The 27,167-nt window shown below is 36.2% G+C and overlaps 1 pseudogene; it reads right to left on the bottom strand.

Moving 5' to 3' along the window:
- On the bottom strand, positions 1 to 27,167 carry LOC149148804 (callose synthase 3 pseudogene; annotated as a pseudogene).

A 27,167-nucleotide genomic window follows, 5' to 3' on the forward strand; every position in this document is an offset into this window, starting at 1 on the left:
TCACCACGCCAATGTTGTTTTTTGCGTTTGGAGAAATTCATGCCATTCGAATGCACTAATATGCATTGTCACGATAGCCTTTGTAGGCCCAATCAATGGATGAATCTCATCGTAGTAGCTGAATGCCAGTTTGGTTACAAGAAGTAGGATCCAGAACATTGTGTACTTGAAGAGAGAAAACTGACTTTCGTGCATTGCCCAACCAACATAAAGTCAAGGCTGTGCCCACCACATCAGGATACTCACAATGCGCCATTTCGAGCTTTCAATAAATCGCTTTATCATGGGCAATAAAAACAATATTGCCCCAAGTACATTAGGAACCAGATTAGAACACGATTGCAGAAATGTATAATGAAGGGCTTTCCCACTTGTCACCAAACCGGTTCTTGAAAATTTTACCAAGACCAATTGGGTTATCCATGCGTGAGCATAACAGACTGGGAGGATGATTACCCATGCAGCAGCAACGACAACTTTCAAAACATATCTTAGAATTTCTGATGACTTCATGGCTTTCCTTGCTTTCCAGCTAAGAATTATATCTAGAATAGCTTGAACAAGCTTTAATATTGCGGTGGTGATAACAATACTCAAGATCTTTTCTAAAAACAACTTCATTAAAGATTCTAGTTGGCTGGCTCGATCCATTCCAGAAAAGAATTATCATTCCCTGTAAAGACAAAATATGGAAGGTCCACATTCGATCAAAGCTTCTAAGAATGTGCCAGAAGGAACGGATTTCAACAAAGTTCATCTTGCCCAACCATCTGTTTCTATCAGTTAAAGGCTTTTCTTTAGAGTTACAGCCATCTCCTGGTAGCATATAAAAACAAAATCTGCATCTGCACGCATTGGCCATCCTAGCCGAAAACAATCCGCTGACCAGAAATATTCATTCAGATCATCATAATTCCTCCATTGAGAATGTTTTGTAGTGCCATCCTTGCTTCTCTTGGCTTCCATTGCAATGAGTTCATAGATGAGGGTCACAACTTTTCTGAGAAAGGACTCCTCATCACCTCCATATGCTGGCTTTACATTTTCCCCTGTTGTAGGACTCACCTTGCCAGCTAACATCCCATACAGCTCAAATGCCATATGATGGTAGATATAACAGAGGCACTCTGGCATAAACCGTAGGTTTGCAGCCTCCCCCCAAATAAGAAGGTATAATCCCATATAAAGAATTTTCCGCTACTGCAGATCCTGTTGGATGTTGGGTAACCAAAGGCTGGATTTACGTCCTAAATACTTGTGCCATTTCCTGTGAGATTCCCACTTGATGCAGATTTCTGAAAGAAAGCAGAACTCTGTACAATAGGCATGCTAGGATATTGACCTCCACTAGATACCAGAACTTTGACCAATATAGTGGGATTATAGAGAAAACCTTGAAGATGAAAAACACAGCAGTATTATTTGTATATTGATGATAATAACCTGCACTGTGACATGTCGAGCCAGACATTCCCACAGAACCCATAGGAGACAAAAGTGATATGGGTGAGTTATGGTTTCGGACAAATCCCCAGTTTTGTAGCGCGCTACGAAACCACCTAAACCTGTAGCGTTGCGAAACTGCTAAACAGGATTGATGCGCTACGGAAACACTTTGCCCTGAAACTAATCTAAGCAAATTTGGCAACAGAATTTTCAGTGATAACACCAAGAATTTTTATTTTAAATTTATCAAGAAAATTTCCAAGTTCATCTTGACTTACTAATCTTCATGTTGATTTAACTACCCTTACCCTTCCTCTTGAGATGCGCTTGCATATTTCACAAATTTCTTCAAATGATAATTGGTATACATCACCTCTACTAACGAGATCAAGGAGATTAATCCAATCATCCCTAATTGTTCTAAGTAACAGGGTTTTTAGTGTGTCAGATCCTAAATGATATAACTTTTCCCTCTTAACATTATACACAAATCTCTCTATTACATCATCAAATCTCTCATCTTATTTTTAAGTCATTCTAAATATTTATTCTTTAGGATCATGATCTTTATATTTTTCTATAAATTTATTTTTCATATCATTCCATGATCTTATTGAATTAATTCCTGAAGTCGTGGACCATTTAAGAGATCTATCGTCCAATGTTGTTGGAAACAATATCAATTTTTGAGTGTTTAATAAGTAACCATAATATCTAAAAAGTATTTTAAATTCAAAGAGAAAGGTTTATGGATCTTATGAAATCATACCATGGAAGTTGGGAAGGACAGATAGAGGTATGCTCTTCATATGGACACTAATATCAGTATCTGTCAAACCAGGAGGTAACTCCTCAAAACAATTCATGATATTCATTCAAGTTGGTCTTTATTATATACACGAGGGAGAGACTGTTCATTTCATCTCTTGGTGACTCTTCATATTTTCTATTATTTATTTACATCAATTACAGTTATTCACCCAATCCTGATGATTAGGTGTCAACATTCCCCCCTAATCTGAAGGGATGTTGGTGATTCCAAGCACGTTCTGAATCTTTCAAGCTTTTCTCTTCTATGTGCTTTGGTGAAGATGTCTGCAATTTGCTCATTAGTGGAACAATGGCAGAGATGGATTGTTTTGGCCTCAACATGATGTCGAATCAGATGATATTTAGTATTGATGTGCTTTGTTCGATGATGGAACTTTGGGTACTTGGCAAACTTTATTACCGAGGCATTGTCAATCATGAGTGGAGTCAATTGTACTTGTTTTACCTGCAAATCTTCAAGAATTTTCCTAAGCCACACAATTTCTTTTGTTGCCTCAGCTGCTGCCACATATTTTGCCTCTGTTATGGAATCTGCTGGAACTGATTGTTTGCGTGATCTCTAGGAGACAGCTCCTGATCCGAGACTCATAGCATAACCTAAGGTAGATACCCCAATTTCTTTTTCTCCATCGAAGTCTGAATTAGAGTATCCAATCAAGCTGAAGTCATCCTCTTGTGTATACTTGATTCCAAAGTCTTGAGTTCCCTTCAAGTACCTTATAAATCTTTTTGCAACAAACCAATGTCCCTCACAAGGCTTTTGCATAAACCTGGAGAGGATTCCAATAGCAAACGAAATGTCTGGTCTGGTAGTAGTTAGGTATTTGAGACTTCCTACAAGCTATCTATACTTTGTTGCATCCTCAAATTCTTTTCCTTCAATGGATGTGAGCTTTAAGTTTTGTTCCATTAGAGTAGTAAGAGGATTGCATTCTATCCTGCCAAAACTATTCAACAGATCTCCAATGTACTTCTTTTGAGAAAGGAATATGGACTTCGTATGTTGAGTTACTTCAATACCAAGATAGTAATGAACATAGCCCAAATCAGTCATTTCAAAACCTTTCCTCAATTCCTTCTTTATGGATGCAATGTAGCTTTCATTGTTCCCTGTCATAAAAATATTATCTACATATACCACAAGATATATAACTGTTTTGCCAACTTTATTGACAAACAAAGTTGCATAATCAAGATCATAATGTTTGAAATTGAGTTTCAGAAGACGCTCAGTTACTTTTTCTACCAGGCTCGCAGTGCTTGTTTGAGGCCATACAAGGATTTCACAAGTTTGCATACTTTATGTTCATGTCCTTTCACAGCAAATCCTTTAGGTTGGCACATAAAAACATTCTCTTTTATATCTCCATTCAAGAAAGCAGCTTTTACATCCATTTGATGAACTTTCCAACCATTCTGAGCTGTTAGGGCAAAGAGTGTCTGGATAGTAGCCCATTTTGTTGTGGGGGAAAAAGTCTCCTCATAATCGATCCCTTCCTTCTAGGCAAAACCTTTCGCCGCAAGCCTGGCTTTGTGCTTGTCAAAGAGCCATCAGATTTATACTTGTTCTTGTAGACCTACTTGCAGCCAATTGGTTTGGTTCCTAATGAAGGATCAACCAGCTTCCAAGTGCCATTCTTTATTAGGGCATCATACTCCTTTCGCATAGCTTCTTTCCATTCATCATGAGAAGCAGCTTCTTTGAAGGAATTTGGTTTGAAATTCTTAGACAAATTCAATTCACAATCATAAGAAACATCGATATTAATAGGTGAATCAGAGTCATGTACATCACCTCCATTTTACCGGTTTGAATTTCTAGTTCCTGTCTTTCCGTCCTCGTCAGGATGAACACTTTCAAGTGTCTTTGTCAGCCACTTTGGGGGACCTTTCTTAGATGGTCCAAGCTTCTCCGTTGATTATGTTGGGTCTGAATCAAGATTGAGTCTCCCAATTCTATCAATCACATCACTTAAAGTATCATCCATTGTTGGAGTTTCATGTGGGGGAGAGAGTGCTTCAGAAGAAGATTCCATAAGTTGATCTAGTATAGGAATCCCCCCTTCAAGATGTGGAATTTGATTATCAAATTCTTGAAATGATTTTTCATTTACGAATCTATCCAAGTGATCAAGTTGCCGCTCAACAACATTGTCAGTTTTGGATGTATCAAGAAAGATTATATCTCTAGATACAACAAACTTTTTATTGACTTCATCATAGAGATGGTATGCTTTGGAGGTGTTTGAATACCCAAGGAAGATACACTTATGACTTCTTGCACCAAGTTTGTTTCTATGTAATTTTGGTATGAAGGCATAACAGGTGGAACCAAAGACCCTGAGATACTTTACTGAAGGAATGTGCCCATACCACATTTCATAGGGAGTCTTGTTTCTGATAGCATTAGATGGACATCTAATCTTTATATATATAGCACATAGAACTGCATCAGCCCAAAACATAAATTTTACATTTTTGAAAAACATCATGGAGTGCACCATATTTAAGATTTTCCTATTCATTCTTTCAGCTACACTATTCTGTTGGGGATTGTAAGGCACATTTGTTTGATGTTTGATCCCATGTTGGCGAAGATAGTTTTCAAATTCATTTGAAGTTTATTATTTTCCATTATCTGTGCAAATAGAGCCAATACGAGTTTGTGCATCATTTTCAATCCATGTATGAAAGTTCTCGAATGTTTTAAAAGCATCAAATTTGTTCTTCAATAAATAAACCCAATACATTCTGGTGTAGTCATCAATAAATGTCATCATATATTTATTTCCATTTGCAGAAGGAATAGGCGTTGGACCACATAAATCTGAATGAATGAGTTCAAGTTTTCTATGTGCTCTTGAATGTGAATCATGAAAAGACTGTTTGCTATGCTTTCCTAGAATGCAAGCATCACATTGCTTAAGTTTCCTACAAATTTTAGGCAAACCAATAACACCATTTTTATTCAACAAGCGGAGGCTGTCATAGTTCAAATGTCCAAATCTAGCATGCCATAATAAACTTGATGGAAGTGTACCTTCTTCATAGTGAGAATTGTATGAGAAATGTTGTGCACGAGCAGAGGTACCCTACAGCTTGAAAAGCCTTTCTTCTTCTATCTCCCTCATGACAAGTGAGTGGTGAGATGTTTTGCTCACCTCGAGCTTGCCATCAAACATATGAACGGAGTGACCTTGCTAGCGGATGTGGACCAAGGACATCAAGTTTCTCTTCAGCTGTGGGAGATATAGAACATGATCCAGAAGAAAGTCTAGAAGACCAGGCAATTTAATCCTGATTGTGCCAAGCCCTGATGGCTTGAGTTTTGATTGGTCTGCAAAGTATACTACTCCATCAACATTGTCAGTAAATTCTTCAAAATAATCTTTTCTATGAGTCACGTGGCGAGTTTCTCCTGAATCAAGCAACCAATTATTTTTCCAAGAAGCAAGTGAAGCATTAAATAAGTCTTCATTTACTCCAATATTACATTGTGCCACAACATAATGAGCAGATTCAAGTGATTTACCTTTGTCTGTGTCATTAGCTTTACCTTTGGGTTGGTTTCTTTGCTGCTCAATTTTGTCCCAAGGTAACTTTCATGTGGAGGTATCATGTGATCCATTTCTTTTGTAGCGTATGAAGTGCAAATCTAACTTTTCTCCTCAAGAGTGTCTGCGCCCCCGCCTCTGAAATATCTTCCTCTTCCTCTGGAAGAATATTGGGCAAGATTATTTTCTTTATGAGCAAGGCACACAACCTCTTCAGAAGATTCAGGAGTTGTCTTCTTTCCAAAAGCTTTCTCTCTTTCAGCAAATTCTCTCACAAGAAAGTCAAAGGTAATATATTTGAGATTTCCATTTGCTTGCAATGACTCAAGATAATTGGAGTAAGTAGGATAAAATTCCTTGAGAAAAGTGATAAGAGGAATATCCAATTCAACCTTAGTGGCTTTGATATCATGCATTATAGATTTTACATCGTATGCAAGAGCAAGAGAATCATTATTTTGAAATTCAAGAGTGAAGAGTTTAATCATGAGTTGAACAAATTCAATTGCAAAGTGCGAGTCATAGAGTTCTTTTAGCTTCTGTAAGGCTTTGAAAGCATTTGAAAATGGTGAAATATGTCGACTCAACTCTTCACTTACAGATGCTGCAATTAATGTATAGGATTTGTTGTTATTATTTTCCCAAATAGTGAACTCCTTGTCTGAGGTAAGCTCTTCTGGCTCTTTGTCTTCGTCTTCAACACACACTCCTTTCCACAACTCATTGAAAATGAGGGTCTATTTTATCTTCCGGGACCACTCAGGATAGTTCTCCTTGCTAGTGAGAACTACTCCCACAATACATATGATTGAATGCATTGTAAAATCTGAGTGCTGTAAAAATACTTCTGCTGGAAAAAATTTACTCCTAAAAAGATTTGATTATGATATATGGAGACAGAGGTATCACTGTACAAAATTTAATATCATACACTGCAATATCACTCAGTGTAATAGCATTCACCATTCACCGACTCTAACACTCAATGCCATACACATATACAATGTAACGACAACACAACATTACAGCAACAGCGATATATCCCACAACGATATATCAATCTTCCCTTATTTTGAACCAAAAAAACCATGCGAGAAGGACAATTAAAAAGAGAAATTGTGTGTTATGAGCAGTAGCCAACCTGATATTCCATATGCCAAGGTTATAGACGTTTCCTCTTTGTACAATTTCTGATGGCTATTAGTCTCAGAGTTTCAGAAGCCAAGCAACTGTAAGAAGCGGATTAGTAGTCCTGAACTGGATTTTCCACCATTATTAGAACAAATCTTGAGAGCTGGAAAATGACTGACTTCTGCTAAATAAAACCAAGGTAAGTCTTGGGAAACCTTATTAAACTACCAGAGGAACCTCAGGAATTTTCAAATTGCAGCACTAGACATCTCTGGTGATAATATTGGATGGGTTTCCATGCTATAGGAAGTAAGGGCGTAAAGGGTTTGCAGAGCCACCCTCGCCAGTGAGTAAGGTAGCAAATGACAGTGCGTATGGTGTGAGTGTTGAGAGAAGATAGCAGTGCATATGAGAGCAGATAACAGTGCGTATGGTGTGGAGTATGGAGCATATTCGAGACTGGATACCAGTGCGTATGGTGTGAGTGTTGAGTGGTATTCGAGTCAAGCATTCCACATAAAAAAAATGGTGATACCACACAACAAAAATGCAACGTTTATGTAAAGCAGAGAAAAACGTCGGGCAATAGCAGGAGGAGCAACGCTTTTATGAAAACGCATATGATACCATGTCAGACATAGAAAACACATATGATAGTGTACTAACAAAGACAAAGGTGTGAGTTCTACAAAATAGGTAGAACATAGGCAGAATAGGGAGTTACAAAGCAGAGGGAAGCCAAAAATGGTGTTGGCTCTGATACCATGTCAGACCAGGAGGTAACTCCTCAAAACAATTCATGATATTCATTCAAGTTGGTCTTTATTATATACATGAGGGAGAGATTGTTCATTTCATCTTTTGGTGACTCTTCATATTTTCTATTATTTATTTACATCAATTACAGTTATTCACCTAATCCTGATGATTGGGTGTCAACAACATCTTGAATGGAAAGTCCAAGATGATCTTCCTCATTGTCATCATCTCCATCCATTTCTTATACCTTCTCTGCCACCTCTTCTTCTTCTACCTGAAAAAGTGGATGGTGATGTGGCTCTAGACCATGTGATCAAATGGGTGGGAGGGGTTGGTGTTGGAGAAGTTTTTTTTCGGTTTTTGTTTTTTTTAATTGAATGAGAATGTTGATGCAATGCAATTTTTTTTTCTTGAAATGAAAGATGCCTAACACAATTTTTTTGTTTTTGCAGAAAGTAAAAGAAATGAATAAACTAGGGAAGAAAAAAATGCATACTTTGACACCTCCATGGCAACGATGCCAAAAAGTGATGAGCCCCAGTATTGCAACAAGAATGTTGCAACTCCCAAGGCTACCAACTTAAATTATCAAACCGGGGTTCATAAAAACTTAAGAGGTGTCGGAATTATATGTGCAGCATGTAATATGTCCTTCATTTGTTGATGTGATGCAATGAAGTGAATGCCAAGCCTAAACTAACTACAGAAATGGAAATGCTACTCTATTTGTAGAAAGGAAACCTAATTACTTTTGCAGAGAGGAAATCCTACGTAATTTTGCAGAAAGGAAAGAATATTATACTTTGCATGAATGTAAATTGTAATCCTATTTTTAGAAATGTAAACATTAACCTATGGTTCATAAAGTAATCATGAAAATCATCATTATGATCTTCAAGTCATGAATTTGTCTACTAATTCAAAGCGAAGAGGTGGATTGCAATGGAGAAGAGGCAAGGTTTAAGAGGTATTTCGGTCTTACTCAATCACGGATTCAAATCCTAGTAGTCATGATTCAATCCTAAGAGAGAAAAACCAAGATTTTAGACAAAATATGGTAAAGTTTATAAGTGCTACAAGAGGTGTTGTAGGAGGCACTCTTTTGCTACAAGAGGAGATAACTTGTTGAATTCCCAAGTAAATCAAATGCAAATAGGATGGGATTTTTTTTAATTAATTTAGGTGTCTTAGGATTTCATTACAAGTGGAATCAATCCAAAAATACCCTTGTTAACATGTGCTAAAAAAAACAGAAAATTATTACTATAAAAACGGAAAATTCAAGAACTAGTGAACTAGTTAACCTACCAAATGCCTAACCTAATCAAGTGAAAATGTGTTGGGGTGAATTTTTTCATTAAACATAACTCTTTTATGACACAATGCAAGTGGAATCAAATCAAATTAATCTCATTAACACGTTTTAATAAATAGCATAAAATTGCTACTATTTTGCTACAAGGGAATTCCAGAAATTTTAAATTCATGAACTACTAACCCAATCGAGGTAGCTCAATGATGAAGATGAATTTTCAAAGGTGTTATAAGAATGAATCATGATTTTGAATAGATAAATAACCTACAAAGAAACTCACTTTAATCATTTAACTAATGTAACCTACATCAAAAGAAGCATGAACAATAAATGCAGAAATAAGAGATGCAAGTGAAAAAGTCATTCAAAGGACATAAATATTTTGTAAAAGAGGGCTTTGAGGTTCTTGGGATGGCCAAGCCCAAAGAAAATCAGATTCCTATGAAGGAAACCGAGCTTTAAAAGCTAAAAATGCCACCAAACTTCATTATTTGAATCAATCCAAGTGCATCCCTACTAGGAATGAAAGTGGAGCTGCTAAACAACACGTTTTCTCCACAAGAAGACTAAGAAATACATGCACCTATAGGAAAATTCAAATTGGTATTTATACAAATTTATTTTTAAGTATTCTCTTTGAAAGGAGGAAGCTTTCCAATCCAAAATCCCTCAAATAGTGGATCTAGCTCTCATCACTAGGACTCTGCACTAAATGACGGGGAACACATTCCTAGATTTTCTCAATCACTGGAGCTCCAAAATTTGTCAATGATTTCATGATATTTGTTCATTTATTATCCAATCTTGATCCTCTAGTGGTAGGGATAAAGTCCCTATATTATCTCATCCTCCAAATCTTCATAATCTTCCCAATATTTTCATAATATTCTATAAAAATAAATAATATTGGGCACAAATATGCAATTATCTCTAAACCTTCCTAATGAACATATTAAAGCTAAAAACATGTCATCTAATGAAAAATAGAGGTTTAATGTGTTGAAGGATGTTCATATGGACCTTACTTCGTGTTGGTTCATTCACAGAACCTAAACCTAAGAGTGTCAAGGAGAATTGACCCCATGACCTCCCATTAGAAAATTTCTTTTAACTATAGGAACTTGGCCAATTTAGCTAACCCTCGATTTCACCTTATATAATATTAATAACAAGAAAAAAAGTTAATGTGAATTATAAATCAAATATTTCAATATTTAATCTATGATGGAGATTTTCAATTCCTTCACTATTTAATATTGAGTTGAAATGTAATGTTTTAAAATCTAATAATTACTCAATTATCTATATATTAAAAACATATTAATAACAAAAACCGATATATGTTTTTCTACTTCCCAATATGAGGGGCATATATTAAAAAATTAATGTGGATAATGTGGATCATAAACAAAATATTTCAAAGTCAACTCTCTATATAACAAGTGAAAAAAAAAAAATTATAGTTGAAACATGTTATTAGTGTGTTGTTGAAAATCAACATAAATCCATTTTAACTCTGGATCTACCAAGAGCGGAGAGGAATTAAATCTCTCTAGGTGAAAACTATTCCCCAAGTTTTGCATTCAAAAATAGGTTTACATCTTGAGATATTTGATCCCTTTCAGTGCTTGGTAATTCCGAAATATGAAAAATAAAACACAAAATAAATTAAATATTAAGTAAAAATTTTAAAGTTAAATTTACTTTACAAGAATCTTGATGGGGATGGAGATTCGTCGAGTTAGTGGGATCAGGGGGGGAGGGAACCCCCACCCAACTGATCTTTAGTACATTTAATATGGGGGTGGTATGAAATGTCTCCCCCATACAATCTCTCATGTGTCGTAATTTGAATTGTTGTAAGATGGTGTGGGTTCTAAATTCTTCAAATCATGGTTTTCATTTGGGTAGGAGGCTTTTTGTCATGGCATATTTCTCACCACTCAAGGGGTAACTTGTCATCACTGGAAGTTTACTATAGCTTGGTTATGGAAGATGATTTGGAATTTATCTGTTTGGATTAAGCCTAGTTTGTGGCAAGAGGGGAGCTTCCATCCATTTCATCTATTCACTCTGCATTCTCTCTTGTATATTAATTTCCTGAATCTATGTGGTGGATTTTATACTTTCTTTGGAGGTGACAACTTGTTTTGGGTGTAGATTTTTAGCGGAGGTCTTACAATGTTGGGCATGAAAGCGTCTAGATTGTGAGAATGTTCTTTCTCTCGGCGTTTAAGTTCGAGCAGGAATATCTTCATACGATTAATTTTCTTTCCTAGTATCTACTTAGAATTTTTTTAGTGCCTAGATACTATTCCATTAAGGGTTATTTGGTTGTGTAGGTTGGGTTGTGTATGAACTCAATGCCTGGGTGTTTATATTCTATAAGGTCTAGAAGTGTTATTTGTATTCTAGTGGGGTTGTGAATTTGGTGTAGAGGAGGAGATTTTTTTTATTTTGGCCCTTGTTGGTATGGCCAAGAATTATTTCTTTAGAATTCCCTATGCCTTTTTCTATTTCTATCTCTTTGGAATCACATCTACCTCATTCTTGTGGTTTGTTTGGTAGTATGCATGCAACCCTAATTCTTTGTTTTTCTCTCCCCTTATCTTATGGAACCATGCCATGGATTCATGCTCATGGGCACCACAATGAAGGGGGAAAGAGTCAGCCCTAAAAGTTGAGTATGAATACACTGGCCAAGGAGGTTGTTGTGGCTTAACTTGTATAGACCCCCCCATAGCACAAGAAAATACATTAGGAAATTGGAAGAAAAGTTCACTTAGGAACATTGGGCCCATCCAGATTCTAAGTTGGTAGATGAGGTATCTCATTGGCTTCCCAACATAGGTCACACCAGTGGAAGACAAAAAATAAATATGCAGTTCATCACCCTCCATTAGCGGCATCATGATAAACATGAAGACGAAGTCTACAGTATCTCCTTCTTGATTGAAATATAGAAGAATATGTGGAAGCTACATGAAAGTGTGGATAGGATGGATGGTCATCCGACTCACGTGGAAAAGAACATCCAATGTGAGTTCAAGATTTAGGACCCTCCTAGCATCAAGATGGATGATCCGGCTCTAGAGACTTATATAGAATCTTGATCTAACTGTTATGTAGTGTTTCATCTTGCAATACATTTTGATTAGTGTTTCCTTATGTTTTGTTGTTATTTTTCTAGCTTTTAGTAGTTTCCTATACTTTTTTTTTTTGATACCTCTCGTACAATTTCTTTTACAAACATTATTATTTATATTTACTTGTAAATATTGTGGATGTATTGGATTTAGGGCCAAGATTAATGTTTATTCACATATGTAAATATTAATATATTATTTTGAATGAAATATTATTTATTCCACTTATTTTTTATTTGGAAGACGAGCCACTTGGTGAGTAGTCAAGCTCCCAATTGTCATGAGACGGTTAAGAATCAGTTGTAGTCTATGTAAGGATAGTTTTGAAGAGATAGTTTTCATAGTTAAAAAGAAGAAGAAGGAAATACTACATCTTTAAAAATATTCTTGTTGGCATTATGATACAGGTGTTGTCTTTGATGGCAACTCAGACATATGACAATTCATAGTGCAAGAGGTTAACAACAAAGGATTAGATATCAAACTCTAGAGATTGAAGAAAAAGAAGGATACGCAGGTCCACTTAGTCGAAAAAACATATACACTCTAGTCCACAGAACAAAAGGAGCGTATAAGTATACACACACTTCCACAGGAATAAAAGCGCGTACATGTTGGAAAACCAAGGTTTTGGAACAAGGTATTTTGGTCCAAGGTATTAGTTTGAGGTATTTGGTCTGAGGTATTAACCCTAGGTAATTGGTCCAAGGTATTGGTCCTAAGTGGTTTTGGTCCAAGGTATTGAGAAAGGCCTAAAACTATATAAGGAGGAGAAGATCATTAGGCCAAGTGTGCAAGTATTGAATATCTTATGAAGTGTTAGATCAAATATGCAGGTTATGGGTTTTTGATGCTTTGCTTGATCTAAACTAAGGATGCACCTATGTGGTTGATGATGGATGATGGATCGGGATCATAAGACCTAAAATGAATCATCATTATGCGGTTTGATCATGGATAGTCTAGATCTGAATTCTAATATATGTTTTACTCTATAAATGTTATGATCTGGGTATAACTGAAGTATGGAATAGCTGCAAAGTTATGAGTTAATATTTGCATATCTGTATGCTGGTTGATATTGATAAAAGCACATATACATTATGAAATATGATATTTGAAGTTGCAGTTAGTTCTAGTTGTAGTTGCAGAGTTCTAGGTTATGCTCTGTGTTCTGGTGATAATGTTCTCAGTGTTCAGATTGATTGATTGTGATTTTCGTCAGTGATGATGGGTTGTCAGTGATTGATTTATTCAATTGTGGTTGATTCAAAGATTGATGATTGAGTTTCAAGTGATTGGTTAATGTAGATGTATTTGATGGTTATATTGCAGTGGTGATTGATTCTGAGCTTCAATGTTGTCGATGGGTCCAGTATGAAAATTTGATGAAACATGGCTGTTAGATTGTGGTGTGGTGTTCCAGGAGTATCTGGTATGAAAATTTATGAAATGTGGTCCCTAGAGGAAGAGAGACAATCGTAGCCTTCTATAGGCCACTGCTTACATACTGGTAAACATATTGGCCAATACAAGAGCGAGGGGGTTGGAGCTCCCTTACAGTAGCAACTCGAAAATGAGTGAAGGTTGGAGACTTCTATAGGATGGTGCCTACGTACAAGTAAATGGATTGGCTAGTACAAGAGCCAGGGGGGTTGGAGCTCCCTTCCAATTGCAGTTGGAAAACGAGTGAAGTTTGGAGCCTTCTGTAAGTCGGCACCTACATACTAGTAAATGGATTGGCTAGTACAAGAGCTAGGGGGTTTGTAGCTCCCTTCCAATAGTAACTAGAGAATGAGAGAAGGTTGTAGCCTTCTGTAGGTGGGTTCCTATGTACTGGTATGAGTCTGCACTAGTACAAGATTGTAAATAGGTTTTTCTTATACTAAAAGAAGACAACATCAAGTGGTTTCTGTCCCTCATTGGGTTTCACCTTAAATCTGGTGTCCATGTGTGTTTCTTATGTGTGATGGTTTGTTCTATTATTACTGCACATGGTTACTGTTTATATGGTTAATGAAGCATTGATGCACTGATTAATGATCAACATATGATGAATTAACTGAATCATAAGTTTGTTGGATATACGATGGTTGCCATAAATACAGTTGCATGTACATGCGATTTACCTTCATTGAAGTAGCATATATAAATCAGAGTATGAAAAGAAAAAGTTACAGTTTTGAATAATACTGATTCACCCCCCCCCCCCCCCCCCCCCTTCTCAGTATTATTTCCAACAATTGGTATCAGAGGAGGTCCTTTGGAAAAATCTTGATCGCTTGAAGGATATCCGAAGAAACAATGGGAAAGAAGCTAAAAAAGAAAGAACCTCAGAAAAAGAAGATATCTCAAAGGAAAAGTGACAATGTTAGGCCCCTATACCAATAAGTGTCATATGTCATGATTGACTTTATGAGCTATGTAATATGTTCATACCTTTACTTGTTGCAAAGGTTTTCCATATTTTCGAAAAAAAAAAAAAATGTAAAGAGGGTATACCCTAAAAGAAAAATCAAAGGTAAGAAGAATAAAATATGGTCACAAAATTGAAAGAAAATGAACCCCAACAAAAAGAAAGACTAGGAAAGTGTGCTAGTTTAAATGCCACTACTTTTAGTTTTGCAAAATAAACAATTGTGTGCAGTTTGTAACCTATGCCACAATTCATGAATAGTAAAATAGTTTAAACTTGGCTAATTCATTCTTCAATTTCATGTTGTAGAAATAGAGAATAAATATCTGACCAAATAGTGTAATCTTGGCAGATAAGTAGATAGGTAGAGTAAAAAAGGAGCTCAACAGTTTAATCTGAGCCCTTGGATGTAATAAGTGTAGATTTAGATAGATATCATTATGTAAAAGAAAAGAAAGTGAGAAAAGGGTTTGCCAATTTAAGTGCACCCTAATAAAGAAGTGAAAATGTCAGGATAGAGTAGGTAGGGTAAGTAGATAATGGTTGCAGAATAAATGTGTGGTGTATGGTTAATCTTAATGCTTAAATCATTTTCTTTCATCACTTGGACAAAGCACAACTTACATTGGATACAACCCATCAAAGAAACAAAGTCAGATTAATTAATTTCCCTATCCATTTTCCCCTTAAGTTTCACTAACTTCCCCTAAGTACTAAAGGCATTTACAAAGTTAAAGGGGCTCAGAGCATTTCTCTGACTTCTGGAGGGACCGGACCGTCGGCCCAATAATTTATAAAGCCTAAGTACTTAAGCCATTCATAAAAATCACATTCCCCTTCATAAGTTTTTTCTAAGTAAAATCTTATTTTACTTAGGGAAATTACCAAATTTTCTACAAAAAACCCTTGTTTTCACTTTAGCCTAAGTTTAAATACACACTTTAAACATTTTATACTTAGCGCTTTCATTTCATAATGTCATATTAACTATTAACATATTAATTTATAAATCCCTTGTAAAAGTTACCCTTTCCTGTATTACTTTAATTATGTAAAAATCCTGAAAATACTATATATCCCACCCCTGGTTAATTATAACCGTAACACGTTTCAATATGGTATTAATTAGTTAATCAGTAACTAATTAATGGCCTTAACCCCCTGCACCATCAAAATTGGATTAATTAACCCTCATCGCTAATTAATAACCTCACCACCCAATCCTGTGATTAAATAATACTTAATTATATCGAGACCCCCCTGCACTAAAATCCTATCACTTCATACCCCCCGAACACCGTCCGATCACATCTCCCATATCCAATGGCCACAATGCATATCGCACGGCCCTTTGTGACCGCACGTTAGCGTGCGATCACAAAGTGGTTTTGTGCACAGTACCTTGCCATGCGTCGCTTTTTCTATGGAATCACTGGCCCAATGCAAAATACCACCCTTCCCCATAAGTAGTGCGATATGAAACCGTTTACCGCCCTCCCACAAACGAAAAAACATCATGTCGTTTTGCCACTCACGCCACTCGTCCAAATTCTAAAGCCTGCCAACACTGACTTTGTATATAAAACAAATAAGTCGTTTCACTATTTTATCCTGAAAACCTGTACGCCCATGCAAAAAGTTCGAGGTCTACCGGTTTGAGCTTTCAGCTACCAACCTGCTCCAGAATTCATAGCTGACATAACCCAGAGCCCTTTAGCGATATCCACTACTTGCACTTCATTGTTCATTCCCCCAAAAAACATGTATTTACCTAATGCCCTATGGACATAGCTGAAGCAGTCACAGGCACAAATACAGGAACAACACCAGCACGAACTTCAGGTCTAAGTACAGAGGAATTGATAAAATCAATGGAGGAGATGAAGATCCAAGTTTCAGAGTTGCAAAAGGTAAAAGAACAATATGATACCTTAGAATAGAAATATGACCTTTCAAAGATAAATTTTGCAGAAAAGGTGAGGGAAAATAAAGGGTTAGAACAAAAGGTGAAATCATTAGAAAAAGACCTCACATTTGAAAAGCCCTTGGCAGATATTAAGAAGATTCTTTGGACCAACATCACTCAGTCAATAAATGATGTTTGGCCATCAATACAAATAATATTTGAACAGATTGATTTAGTAAAGGTAGCATTGGAAGAAATTCGGAGGACAAAGGAAGAATTAGGAAGGATGCCTAAAGAAGCCACCAGGCTTATAAATTTTTTGAATAGTAAGAACAAGTATCAGCTGGAAGAAATTGGCATTGAAGACAGAACAGGGACTATTCTGGAAGTCAAGAAGGTATTGACTAAAAGGTCTCTAATGCAAAACTTGGAAAGAAGATGCCAAAACATGCAGGAGGAGATTAATGCTTTTATGGAGAAATTTAATATTTTGCAGAACAAAGGGCTACCTAGTCCTTTAGTTATTAATGATAAATTAATGAGGCATATAGATTATGTTGACAAATTGGATCAATATGCAGAGAACCAGGCAAGTTCATCAACCAGCACATTAGTACCAAAGGCACTGCCCATAGGTAGAGTTCTCTATCACAATCTAGAGAACCTTTTCTATGTTGAGCATGAGTTAAATCATTTGTTTCCAGTTCATACCACTTTTTTCAAGTACACCGAGATTGATGAAATCCTCAAGAAACTTCAAAGGACTAGAATACCATAGGAAAAATTGTGGACAGAAATGCTAGATATTTTGTAAATTTATCCTTGGTAAAAAAGTAAATTTTCATTATTTACTACAGCCAATGATGATAAGAGGATGAACAAGGATCAAAAAAGTAAAGAGTATCAAAATAGGTCAAAGTGTATCAGTGAGAAAGTGAAAAGCAGAACAGCCAGCACGAATTTACAAAGAAGACAGCAAGATGCCTCATCTTAGGGCCTGCCTCCAGCTCATTCACAAAAACAGGGACAACAAGCCATCAGTTTACTTTATCTTCTATCTACGAGACCATCTGTCTCTATTTTCATGTAACTTATAGTTAGTCACCCTAGAATATATCTCTCTTTGTTATGAGATATTTTATTGTAAAAATTTTGTATAAATACTCCCTCATTCAGAGTATTGAGGGTGGATTCTTAGACATTGCTGTAAAACTGATTACTTTGGAATAAAGTGTTGTTGGACCAAATCTTGCATGGTTGGCTAGATGTAGAATTGATACAAAGGATTTTTCACAGGATTCATGTGTCAAACACTGGACAAATAAGTATTTTATTAGTCATGTGTTATTGTTTTCCTGTTTAATATTTCAATTATGTTCCATATATGAATATTAAAACGAAAAAGCATAATTCAGAAAGTGCTTAAGTGCAATATATTTTCAATCGCTTTTATTCTTAATGTTTTCCTCTAAACTATGATAGGCAAGGAAATCTTAATTGATCCTACTTCTTAGTTTATCATTTAAATCATTTAGTAAAAAATCCTTAATTGCTTTTTACTGGTGATCATCCAAATTCCCTCTTCTCAAGACATGTGGAAGGATCCTTAATTGCCCTTCTTCACTTTTGAGCCCATCTCATCCTTTCAAGTTATCATTTGCTCCCTGTTTAGCTATATTTCCCTGTGAAGCCATCCTTTGCTGAGAAACCAAATCCAGTTGAGCCATCTTCTTTTGACTCCATTAGCCCAATGGCCTGAAATATTCAGTTATACCCATCTGCTATTGAATTTCACCAACAAACTCAATCAAAATCCCAAAGCTTTCATAACTAGCCTAAAACCTTATAAAACAAAGCTAAATCTTAAAGATAGAGCCCTCTCTAGGTACAGATTGGCTAGATTCTGTACCCAAAAGCTGGTTTGTGGTTACCTTGGACCCCTTTCCTCTTCGTACAACTTCTAGGAAAATCTGAGTGATAACATAGTGGCGACTCCGCTAGGGATAGAATAATTTGTTGTTATTGTTGTTTACTTTATAAACTACAGACGAACCTTGAAGTTAGCCAGGTAGCCTTCGAACTGCTCTTGCTCTGAAAGTGCATAAGTAGATGAATGCTGCTTCAGTCTATCTCCAGTTTAGTTTATGAGCTGAACATGAACCAGTTCCTCAGTCAAACAAATCTTTAGGAATGTTTAAATTCAAATATGAAGCATCTTAAAGAAATCAAAGAAGTTGTTATTGATATTAATTTAGAAAATCAAAACCAAGAAATCTGGCTTCAGAAAGGACTCGTTACACTATAGCAAATCCTGATCCAAATCCACCACCAGTGTATGAGAAGCCTGATCTGATCCCCAGAATTCTTAGGAGACAGGAAAGTTAAGAAAGTACTGCTAGTTCTTGGCCTGTCTACAAATCAAGATCCTACCCTATTAGGTGGATTTATCTTGAGGACGAACCCTTTGATGAGCAATTTGAGACCTCTTTATTTAGAACATCTTCTGACTCTGAATTGATTGACTTGGTCCCAGACCCAGTGTTTATTGAAGAGTTACAGTTTGAAGCTATCAGTTCCTCAATTGACAGACATTTACAGAGTTCGATACAATCTGAGCTTACTTCTGAAGGGACACCTGATCCCTCTACAATCACTGCTACTTCTGCAAGTTCATCACCATTCCCTCATACATCTCAACCCCAAACCACCCCACCACAAACCCCTCCTTCTACCCCTCCATCCACAACCCAAATTCCCATTGTTACCCCTACCCCAGCTGTTGTTCCATCATTACCTACAGCCATGGCAAATAGGTATACCCCGCCGGTTCTACCAGCCAATTTACGTGCCATGCCTTAAGAATACCAAAGTAAAATCACTCCATGCGATGGTACTGGTACCTACACAGCTCAACAACATACCAAAAAAATGACTGACTACTTTGAAATATATGAGATAGATACAGATGATGTAAGAATGAGGATATTTGTTCAAAGTCTAATTGCGGAAGTCAGAATCTGGTTTAGGGCTCTAAGAGCAAACAACATACATAGCCTAGAAACCCTTTATACACAATTCTTGAATCATTGGGAGAAGAAGAAAGATCCTTTGCAGATCTTATACAAGTATGAAAACCTCAAGAGAGGAACGCAAGAAACTATGCAGGATTATTGCACCAGGTTCAACACAGTCTACAATTCCATTCCTCAAAACCTCAGACCCCCACCTGATTTGGCCCTAATCAAATTCCCCGACAAATTTGATTCTGATATGGCTTTTCAACTAAGGGAACGAGCCCCTAGAACTTTGGAAGAGATGCAAAATATAGCTATCAGTGTTGAAGCCAACCTGGTGTCTAAACCAGTCAAGGTTAGGAGTGAAAGAAGAAACTTCACCTGTTGAACAGAAACTAGATGCTATAATTAAAGGGCTGGAAAGTCTAGGAGACAGAGTGGAAACAATAGAAAGAAAATCCCCTTGGGATGGTCAACTAACCAACACAGGGAGGAATCCTAATTTCCGAAAAAACCAAAACCAGAACCCTGGGAAGGCTAGTCCAAATCAAAACATTAGACCCCCTTTCTAGGATAATTACATAGAAGCTTCCAGCTCTGAGGGTCCCCAAGAAGATACTCAGATAAATCTAATGGGACTTAACAATGAAAGAGAAGTTTTCCTAACTCAAGATGATCAAGAGGCTCACATTCTCAAACAATTTCAAACTCGGTCAGGAGAGTCGTTTAACTTTAAGGAGGGATATGACATAGGCATCTATGAAGTGCACAAGCAGTATAACTTAAGGAGTAGAAGAATTGATGTTCCTGAAGCCAACAAAAAGAAAGCTCCAAAACAACCTATCAAAGGTAAAGCAGCTACTACCTCTATACAAATTTTGTCTAGATCAAACAATAACCCACCTAATCCAATAATAGTAGATGTGTCTGACAATTAGCCGAATAATAGAGACTCTTCCACTCCCCTTACTTCTAAGGGAACTGTGGAAGAGCCTCCAGAAGTCAATTTAGGAGAAAATGTAAATCTTAACCCCACTCCTGAAAAGGAGAAAAATAAAAAAAACAGAGAGAATTCCACTGTTCAAAACATAAAAGCCCAAATAGAAAAACCCTTCAATCTAGAAACTGAAGTAGGAAAACTAAAGATAGTTGTTCCATTGTCTGAATTAGCTAAACATGATGCCTACCAAAGTCAAATCAATAGATCACTTAAAATCACTGGAACTGAAGACTCTGTTAATGTTTTTGATGATCAACCAGAATTAATCTTTGGCCCTGAAGTGAATGGGAAACATTTAGAAGGAAGTATTCCTCCCTTCTATGTAAGCTTGAATATACATGGTAAAATCCTTCACAATGCCATGTTTGACTATGGGGCATCTCATAACCTAATGCCCAAGTCTGTTATGGAGAAATTAGACCTAGACATCACTAGACCATACAAAGACCTCTTTTCTTTTGATTCTAGTCAGGTGAGATGTTTAGGATTGATAAAGGACTTGTGTGTTTCTTTAGTTCAATATCCTGCAAAAACAATCCTAATGGATATAGTAGTAGCAGATATACCACCAAAATATGGAATGTTATTATCCAGGTCCTGGGGTGCTAAGCTTCAGGGATCGCTTCAATTGGACACGTCTTATACTACTATTTCGGTTTTTTGCCAACCTAAGAAGCTATACAGAGAAACACTGATGAAATATGTAGTAAGTAGTCAGGAGAAACCACAAAATTTCCCTATCTACTTAGTACACTTTGATATGGTTTCGTTCATTCTTTATAATGCTGAAACCAATCCTGCCAACACTGAACAAGTTTTAGCAGCAAAACCAAAAGAAATTAAAAGAGTAAAATCAAGTGTTCAGATTCAGGAATTCTCAGATACAAATGAGAAATCAGATAACAAAGGAAAACCAGATGAGAAAAAAAGACCAAATCCCCCTGTTAAACAAATTCCCACCACCCCTCACACTGATTATGTGCATGAAATTCTATGGCATTTAGAATTTGATGGCTCAGTCAACAAATTAGGGGCAAGGGCAAGATTTTAGGTGCACAACTTAGAAAATGACCATGTTGAAGGCCATGCCTATAGGTTAAATTTTAGGTGCACCAAAAATATGGCAAAATATGAGGCTCTTTTGCTAGGACTTAAACTTGCCAAAATATTAGGAGCAATTAGGGTTTTTGTCATAAGTGATTCAAAACTAATCATTAAACAGATCAAAGGGAAGTACCTTACTAGGGATCCTAGATTAGGATACTATAGAGGAACAGTCATAGAGATTCTTAATACTTTTTTGGAAACTAAGCTTGTTGTAGTGCCTAGAAAACATAACTTACATGCTCACAGTCTGGCCATGTTTTCCAGCACTTGCAAATTACCTTTCGAACCTAATCATCAGTTTACTGCTGAAATTAGGCATAGACTAGCTATCCCTGACAATCTGAAGAACTGGCAAGTTTTCAAAAGTGATGAGCAGATTAATAATTTTTTAACTTTAGACAAAGAATTTTCTCACAGTCACATAGATGTTGATACAGACAGTAACTTTAAACAAGTAGATGAGGTAGAAACCAACATTTTGGAAGAAAGTTCAATTCAAATGCTTCACCCCACAAAATTCACTAGAAAAGAAGTTCAAGACCTAAAACAAATGGACCATGATGAGATAATTGAAGAAGAAACAAAGGTCATTCAGCTAAAAGACAATCATCTGCCTAAAGGATTAACTCCTCTAGAAAACCTCTTTGATTCCAATGATATCCCCAAGAAACGAAAGATGGAACCATTAAAGACAAACATTGAAGAATATAATTTAGGAATGGAAGACAATCCAAAGACGATAAAACTATCAAATTCTTTACCACCTGATCAGAAGATAAAATATGTTGAACTTCTGAGAGAATTCTAGGATGTTTTTTCCTGGAGTTATGAGGATTTGAGATCATATGACACCTCAATAATTCAACATACTATACTTCTAAAAGAAGACCAGAAGCCCTTGAAACAAAAACTCAGGAGAATCAACCTTGTATTAATACCATTGATTGAAAAAGAAATTAAACGTATGTATGAAGCAGGGATTATTGCACCTATAAGATTTTCAGAGTGGGTATCAAACTTAGTACCTACTAGGAAGAAAAATGGGGAAATAATATTATGTGTAGATTTGAGAAATGTGAATAAGATTTCCCTTAAAGATAACTATCATTTATCCAAGATGGACCATATTTTGCAAATGGTAGTAGGTTCTTCTACAAAAACTTCCTTCACAACACCATGGGGCACATTTATGTATATCAAAATGCCATTTGGACTTCAAAATGCAGGAGCTACTTTCCAAAGGGCAATGGACATTGCATTTGCTAAATATATTCATGATTTTCTTGTTATATATCTGGATGACCTAACTATTTTTTCTAAATCAGATCAGCAACATTTGGACCATCTCAGACAGGTATTCTTAAAATGCAGAAAATATGGTATTTCTTTAAATCCAAAGAAGTCCTTGTTTGGCCTGGAAGAAGGTAAAATCTTAGGTGATATCATTTGAAAGGATGGCATTCAAATTGACCCTGCCAGAATAGAAGCAATTTTACAGGTACCTCATCCGAGAAGTATCAAATAACTACAAGCTTTCTCAGGGAAGATAAAATTTTTGAGAAGATTCATATCTAACCTAGCATAACTCATTAGATTACTTAATAATATGTTAAAAAAGGATTCAAGTATAAAATGGACAATAGAAGACAAACAAGCATTTGAAGAAATCAAAATGGCTTTAACCAAAACACCGGTCCTTACAAGTCCCCAATTTGATAGAGACTTCATAATTTTTTATTTTGCCTCAGAACATACTATAGCAGTTGTTTTATTACAAAAGGATGACCAAGGATGTGAAAAACCTATTGCATTTTTTATTAAAGAACTCAGAGATGCATCACTGAAATACAAGATCATGGAAAAACAAGCTTTTCCACTTGTTAAAGCCATTAAAGGCTTCATAGTTTACATATTATACTCTTATGTGATAGCCTATGTACCAAATGCAGTTGTCAAAGACATCTTGACTCAGGATGGAATTAAGGGCAAAAGGGGTAAATGGATTGCTACCATATTAAAGTATGATATTGAAATAAAACCTAAAAAATTGATAAAAGGATAGGGATTGGCCAAACTTATGGCAGAAACCAATTGTTAAGTCCTGGACATAAATGAACTGGGTGACGAACAAGAGATGGCAACTCCACAAATCAACTAGGCCTTTTCAGACTCACCTTGGTATGCTAATACAATTTATGTGTTACAAAACCTGCAGGCTCCTCCAAGGTTATCCAGAACAAAAAGTAGGTTTTTAAAGATGAAAGCTTCAAAGTTTTGTATTTTAGATAATGCTCTTTTTTGGAAAAATCATGAAGGAATTTTATTAAATTGTTTGTTAAAAAATGAAGCTGACAAGGCTCTTCAAGAATTTCATGCAGGAGACTGTGGTGGACACCTCTACTGGAAATCAACTGCAGATAAGATCCTAAGGGCTGGTTTCTATTGGCCAACCTTGTTTGCTGATGTGAAGAAATTTGTCACTTCTTGCCATAAATGCCAAATCTTTGAGGGCAAGAGAAAACTATTACCTTTACCCCTGAAACCCATTTCTACTGAAAAGCCTTTCCAACAATGGGGTCTTGACTTCATTGGTGAAATCCATCCTCCCTCCTCTGGCCAACACAAATGGATACTCACTGCCACTGACTATTTTACTAAATGGATAGAGGCCATCCCCTCCAGACAAGCCAATGATACAGTGATCATAGGTTTCCTAGAAGCCAATATATTGTCCAGGTTTGGCTGCCCTACTAAAATCATAACTGATAATGCTGCAGCTTTTAAATCAAGAAAGATGATCAGTTTCTGCAACAAGTACCACATTACCTTAGGCCATTCCACAGCCTATTATCCACAAGGAAATGGACTAGCTGAATCTTCCAACAAGAGCCTGATTAATATCATTAAAAAACTATTGGAAGAAAATAAAAAGACTTGGCATAAGAAACTAATAAATGCACTATGGGCAGATAGGCTTACAACCAAAAAATCCATTGGAACCAGTTCCTATGAATTAGTATATGGCATGGAGGTTGTATTTCTTTCATCATTAGGAGTTCCTGTTATGAAACTACTCCAAGAAGCTCAAGTGGAACCTAATGATATTCAAAGAAGGATAAATTAGACCATCAATTTACAGCAAACCAGAGAGGAGGTGTACCAAAGATCCCAAATATGGCAGGAAAAGCTCAAGAAGATATTTGACAAAAGAACCAAGGCAGAAGATTTCCACCTTGGAGATAAAGTGCTAAGATGGGATTCTAGAAGAGAAGATAAGGGGAAACATGGGAAGTTTGACTTCCTATGGAAAGGACCATACATTATCTATGCCCTACAAGGAAACAATACATATTTTCTCAAAAACTTGGATGGCACAAGAGCAGAAGAAGGACCAGTTAACGGTCAAATGTTAAAGCATTACTTTGATCCTTCTTATTAAGGTTCACCATGATGTTTAACATGTACATACTATATCCTTCGTAATTTCACAGTTTTGATTGGACAATAAATTTTGGAGTTGAAGCTTGAAGAGAATGCCCTAAGCTTCAAAAGTATTACTATCATACATATAATAAAGCAACAGGAAGAAGGAAATTGCAGAGCACAGTCAAAGTCATTCAGAGGCCATCTGATCTACTTTTCTTGACTTTCCACCAGGGAAAGTCATCCCCAAGTGGAGCCACTGTTAGGCCCCTATATCAATAGGTGTCATATGTTATGATTGACTTAATGAGCTATGCAATATGTTCATACCTTTAATTTTTGCAAAGTTTTTCCATATTTTCAAAAAATAAAAATAAAAATTAAAAATGTAAAGAGGGTATACCCTAAAAGAAAAATCAAAAGGTAAGAAGAATAAAAGATGGTCAAAAAATTGAAAGAAAATGAGCCCCAACAAAAATAAAGACCAAGAAAGTGTGCAAGTTTAAATGCTACTAGTTTTAGTTTTGCAAAATAAACAATTGTGTGCAGTTTGTCACCTATGCCACAATTCATGAATAGTGAAATAGTTTAAACTTGGCTAATTCATTCTTCAATTTCATGTTGTAGAAATAGAGAATAAATATCTAACCAAACAATGTAATCTTGGAAAATAAGTAGATAGGTAGAGTAAAAAAGGAGCTCAACATTTTAATCTGAGCCCTTAGATGTAATAAGTGTAGATTTAGATAGATATCATTATGTAAAAGAAAAGAAAGTGAGAAAAGGGTTTTCCAGCTTAAGTGCACCCTAATAAAGAAGTGAAAATGCTAGGATAAAGTAGGTAGGGTAAGTAGTTATTGGTTGCAGAATAAATGTGTAGTGAATGGTTAAGTTTAATGCTTAAATCTTTTGCTTTCATCACTTGGACAAAGCACAACTTACATTGGATACAACCCATCAAAGAAACAAAGTCAGATTATTAATTTCCTTATCCATTTTCCCATTAAGTTTCACTAACTTCCCCTAAGTACTAGAGGCATTTACAAAGTTAAAGGGGCTCAGAGCATTTCTCTGACTTCTGGAGGGACCGGACCCTCAGCCCAATAATTTATAAAGTAGTAAATACTTAAACCATTCTTAAAAATCATTCATTCCCCTTCATAAGTTTTTCCTAAGTAAAATCTTATTTTACTTAGGGAAATTACAAAATTTTCTACAAAAAAACCCTTGTTCTCACTTTAGCCTAAGTTTAAATACACACTTTAAACATTTTATACTTAGTGCTTTCATTTCATAATGTCATATTAACTATTAACCTATTAATTTATAAATCCCCTGTAAAATTTACCCTCTCTGGTATTACTTTAATTATGTAAAAATCTCGAAAATACTATATATCCCGCCCCTGGTTAATTATAACCATAACACGTTTCAATATGTGATTAATTAGTTAATCAGTAACTAATTAATAGCCTTAACCCCCCGCAACATCAAAATGGGATTAATTAACCCTCATGGTTAATTAATAACCTCACCAACCAATCCCTCTACCCCCGATGTGATTAGATAATACTTAAATATATCGGGACCCGCCCGCACTAAACTCCTGTCACTTCATACCCCCAAAACACTGTCCGATCACATCTCCCATATCCGATGGCCACAATGCATATCGCACGGCCCTTTGTGACCACACGTTAGCGTGCGATCACAAAGCGGTTTTGTGCACAATACCTTGCCACACATCACTTTTTCTATGGAATCACTGGCCCAATGCAAAATACCACCCTTCCCCATAAGCGGTGTGATATGAAACCGTTTACCTCCCTCCCACAAACAACAAAACATCATGTCGTTTTTCCACTCACGCCACTCGTCCAAATTCTAAAAGCCTGCCAACACTGACTTTGTATATAAAACAAATAAGTCGTTTTCACTGTTTTTTCCTGCAAACTTGTACGCCCATGAAAAAAAATTGAGGTCTACCAGTTTGAGCTTTCAACCACCAACCTGCTCCAGACTTCACAGTCGATGCAGCCCAGAGCCCTTCAACGATATCTAGTACTTGCATTTCAATGTTCATTCCCCAAAAAAACAGGTATTTACCCAATGTCCCCAT

The sequence above is a fragment of the Pinus tabuliformis genome, chromosome 9 (genome assembly GCF_031772625.1).
Source record: "Pinus tabuliformis cultivar Carrire ecotype Pingquan chromosome 9, CPIR1, whole genome shotgun sequence".
Taxonomy (NCBI): domain Eukaryota; kingdom Viridiplantae; phylum Streptophyta; class Pinopsida; order Pinales; family Pinaceae; genus Pinus; species Pinus tabuliformis.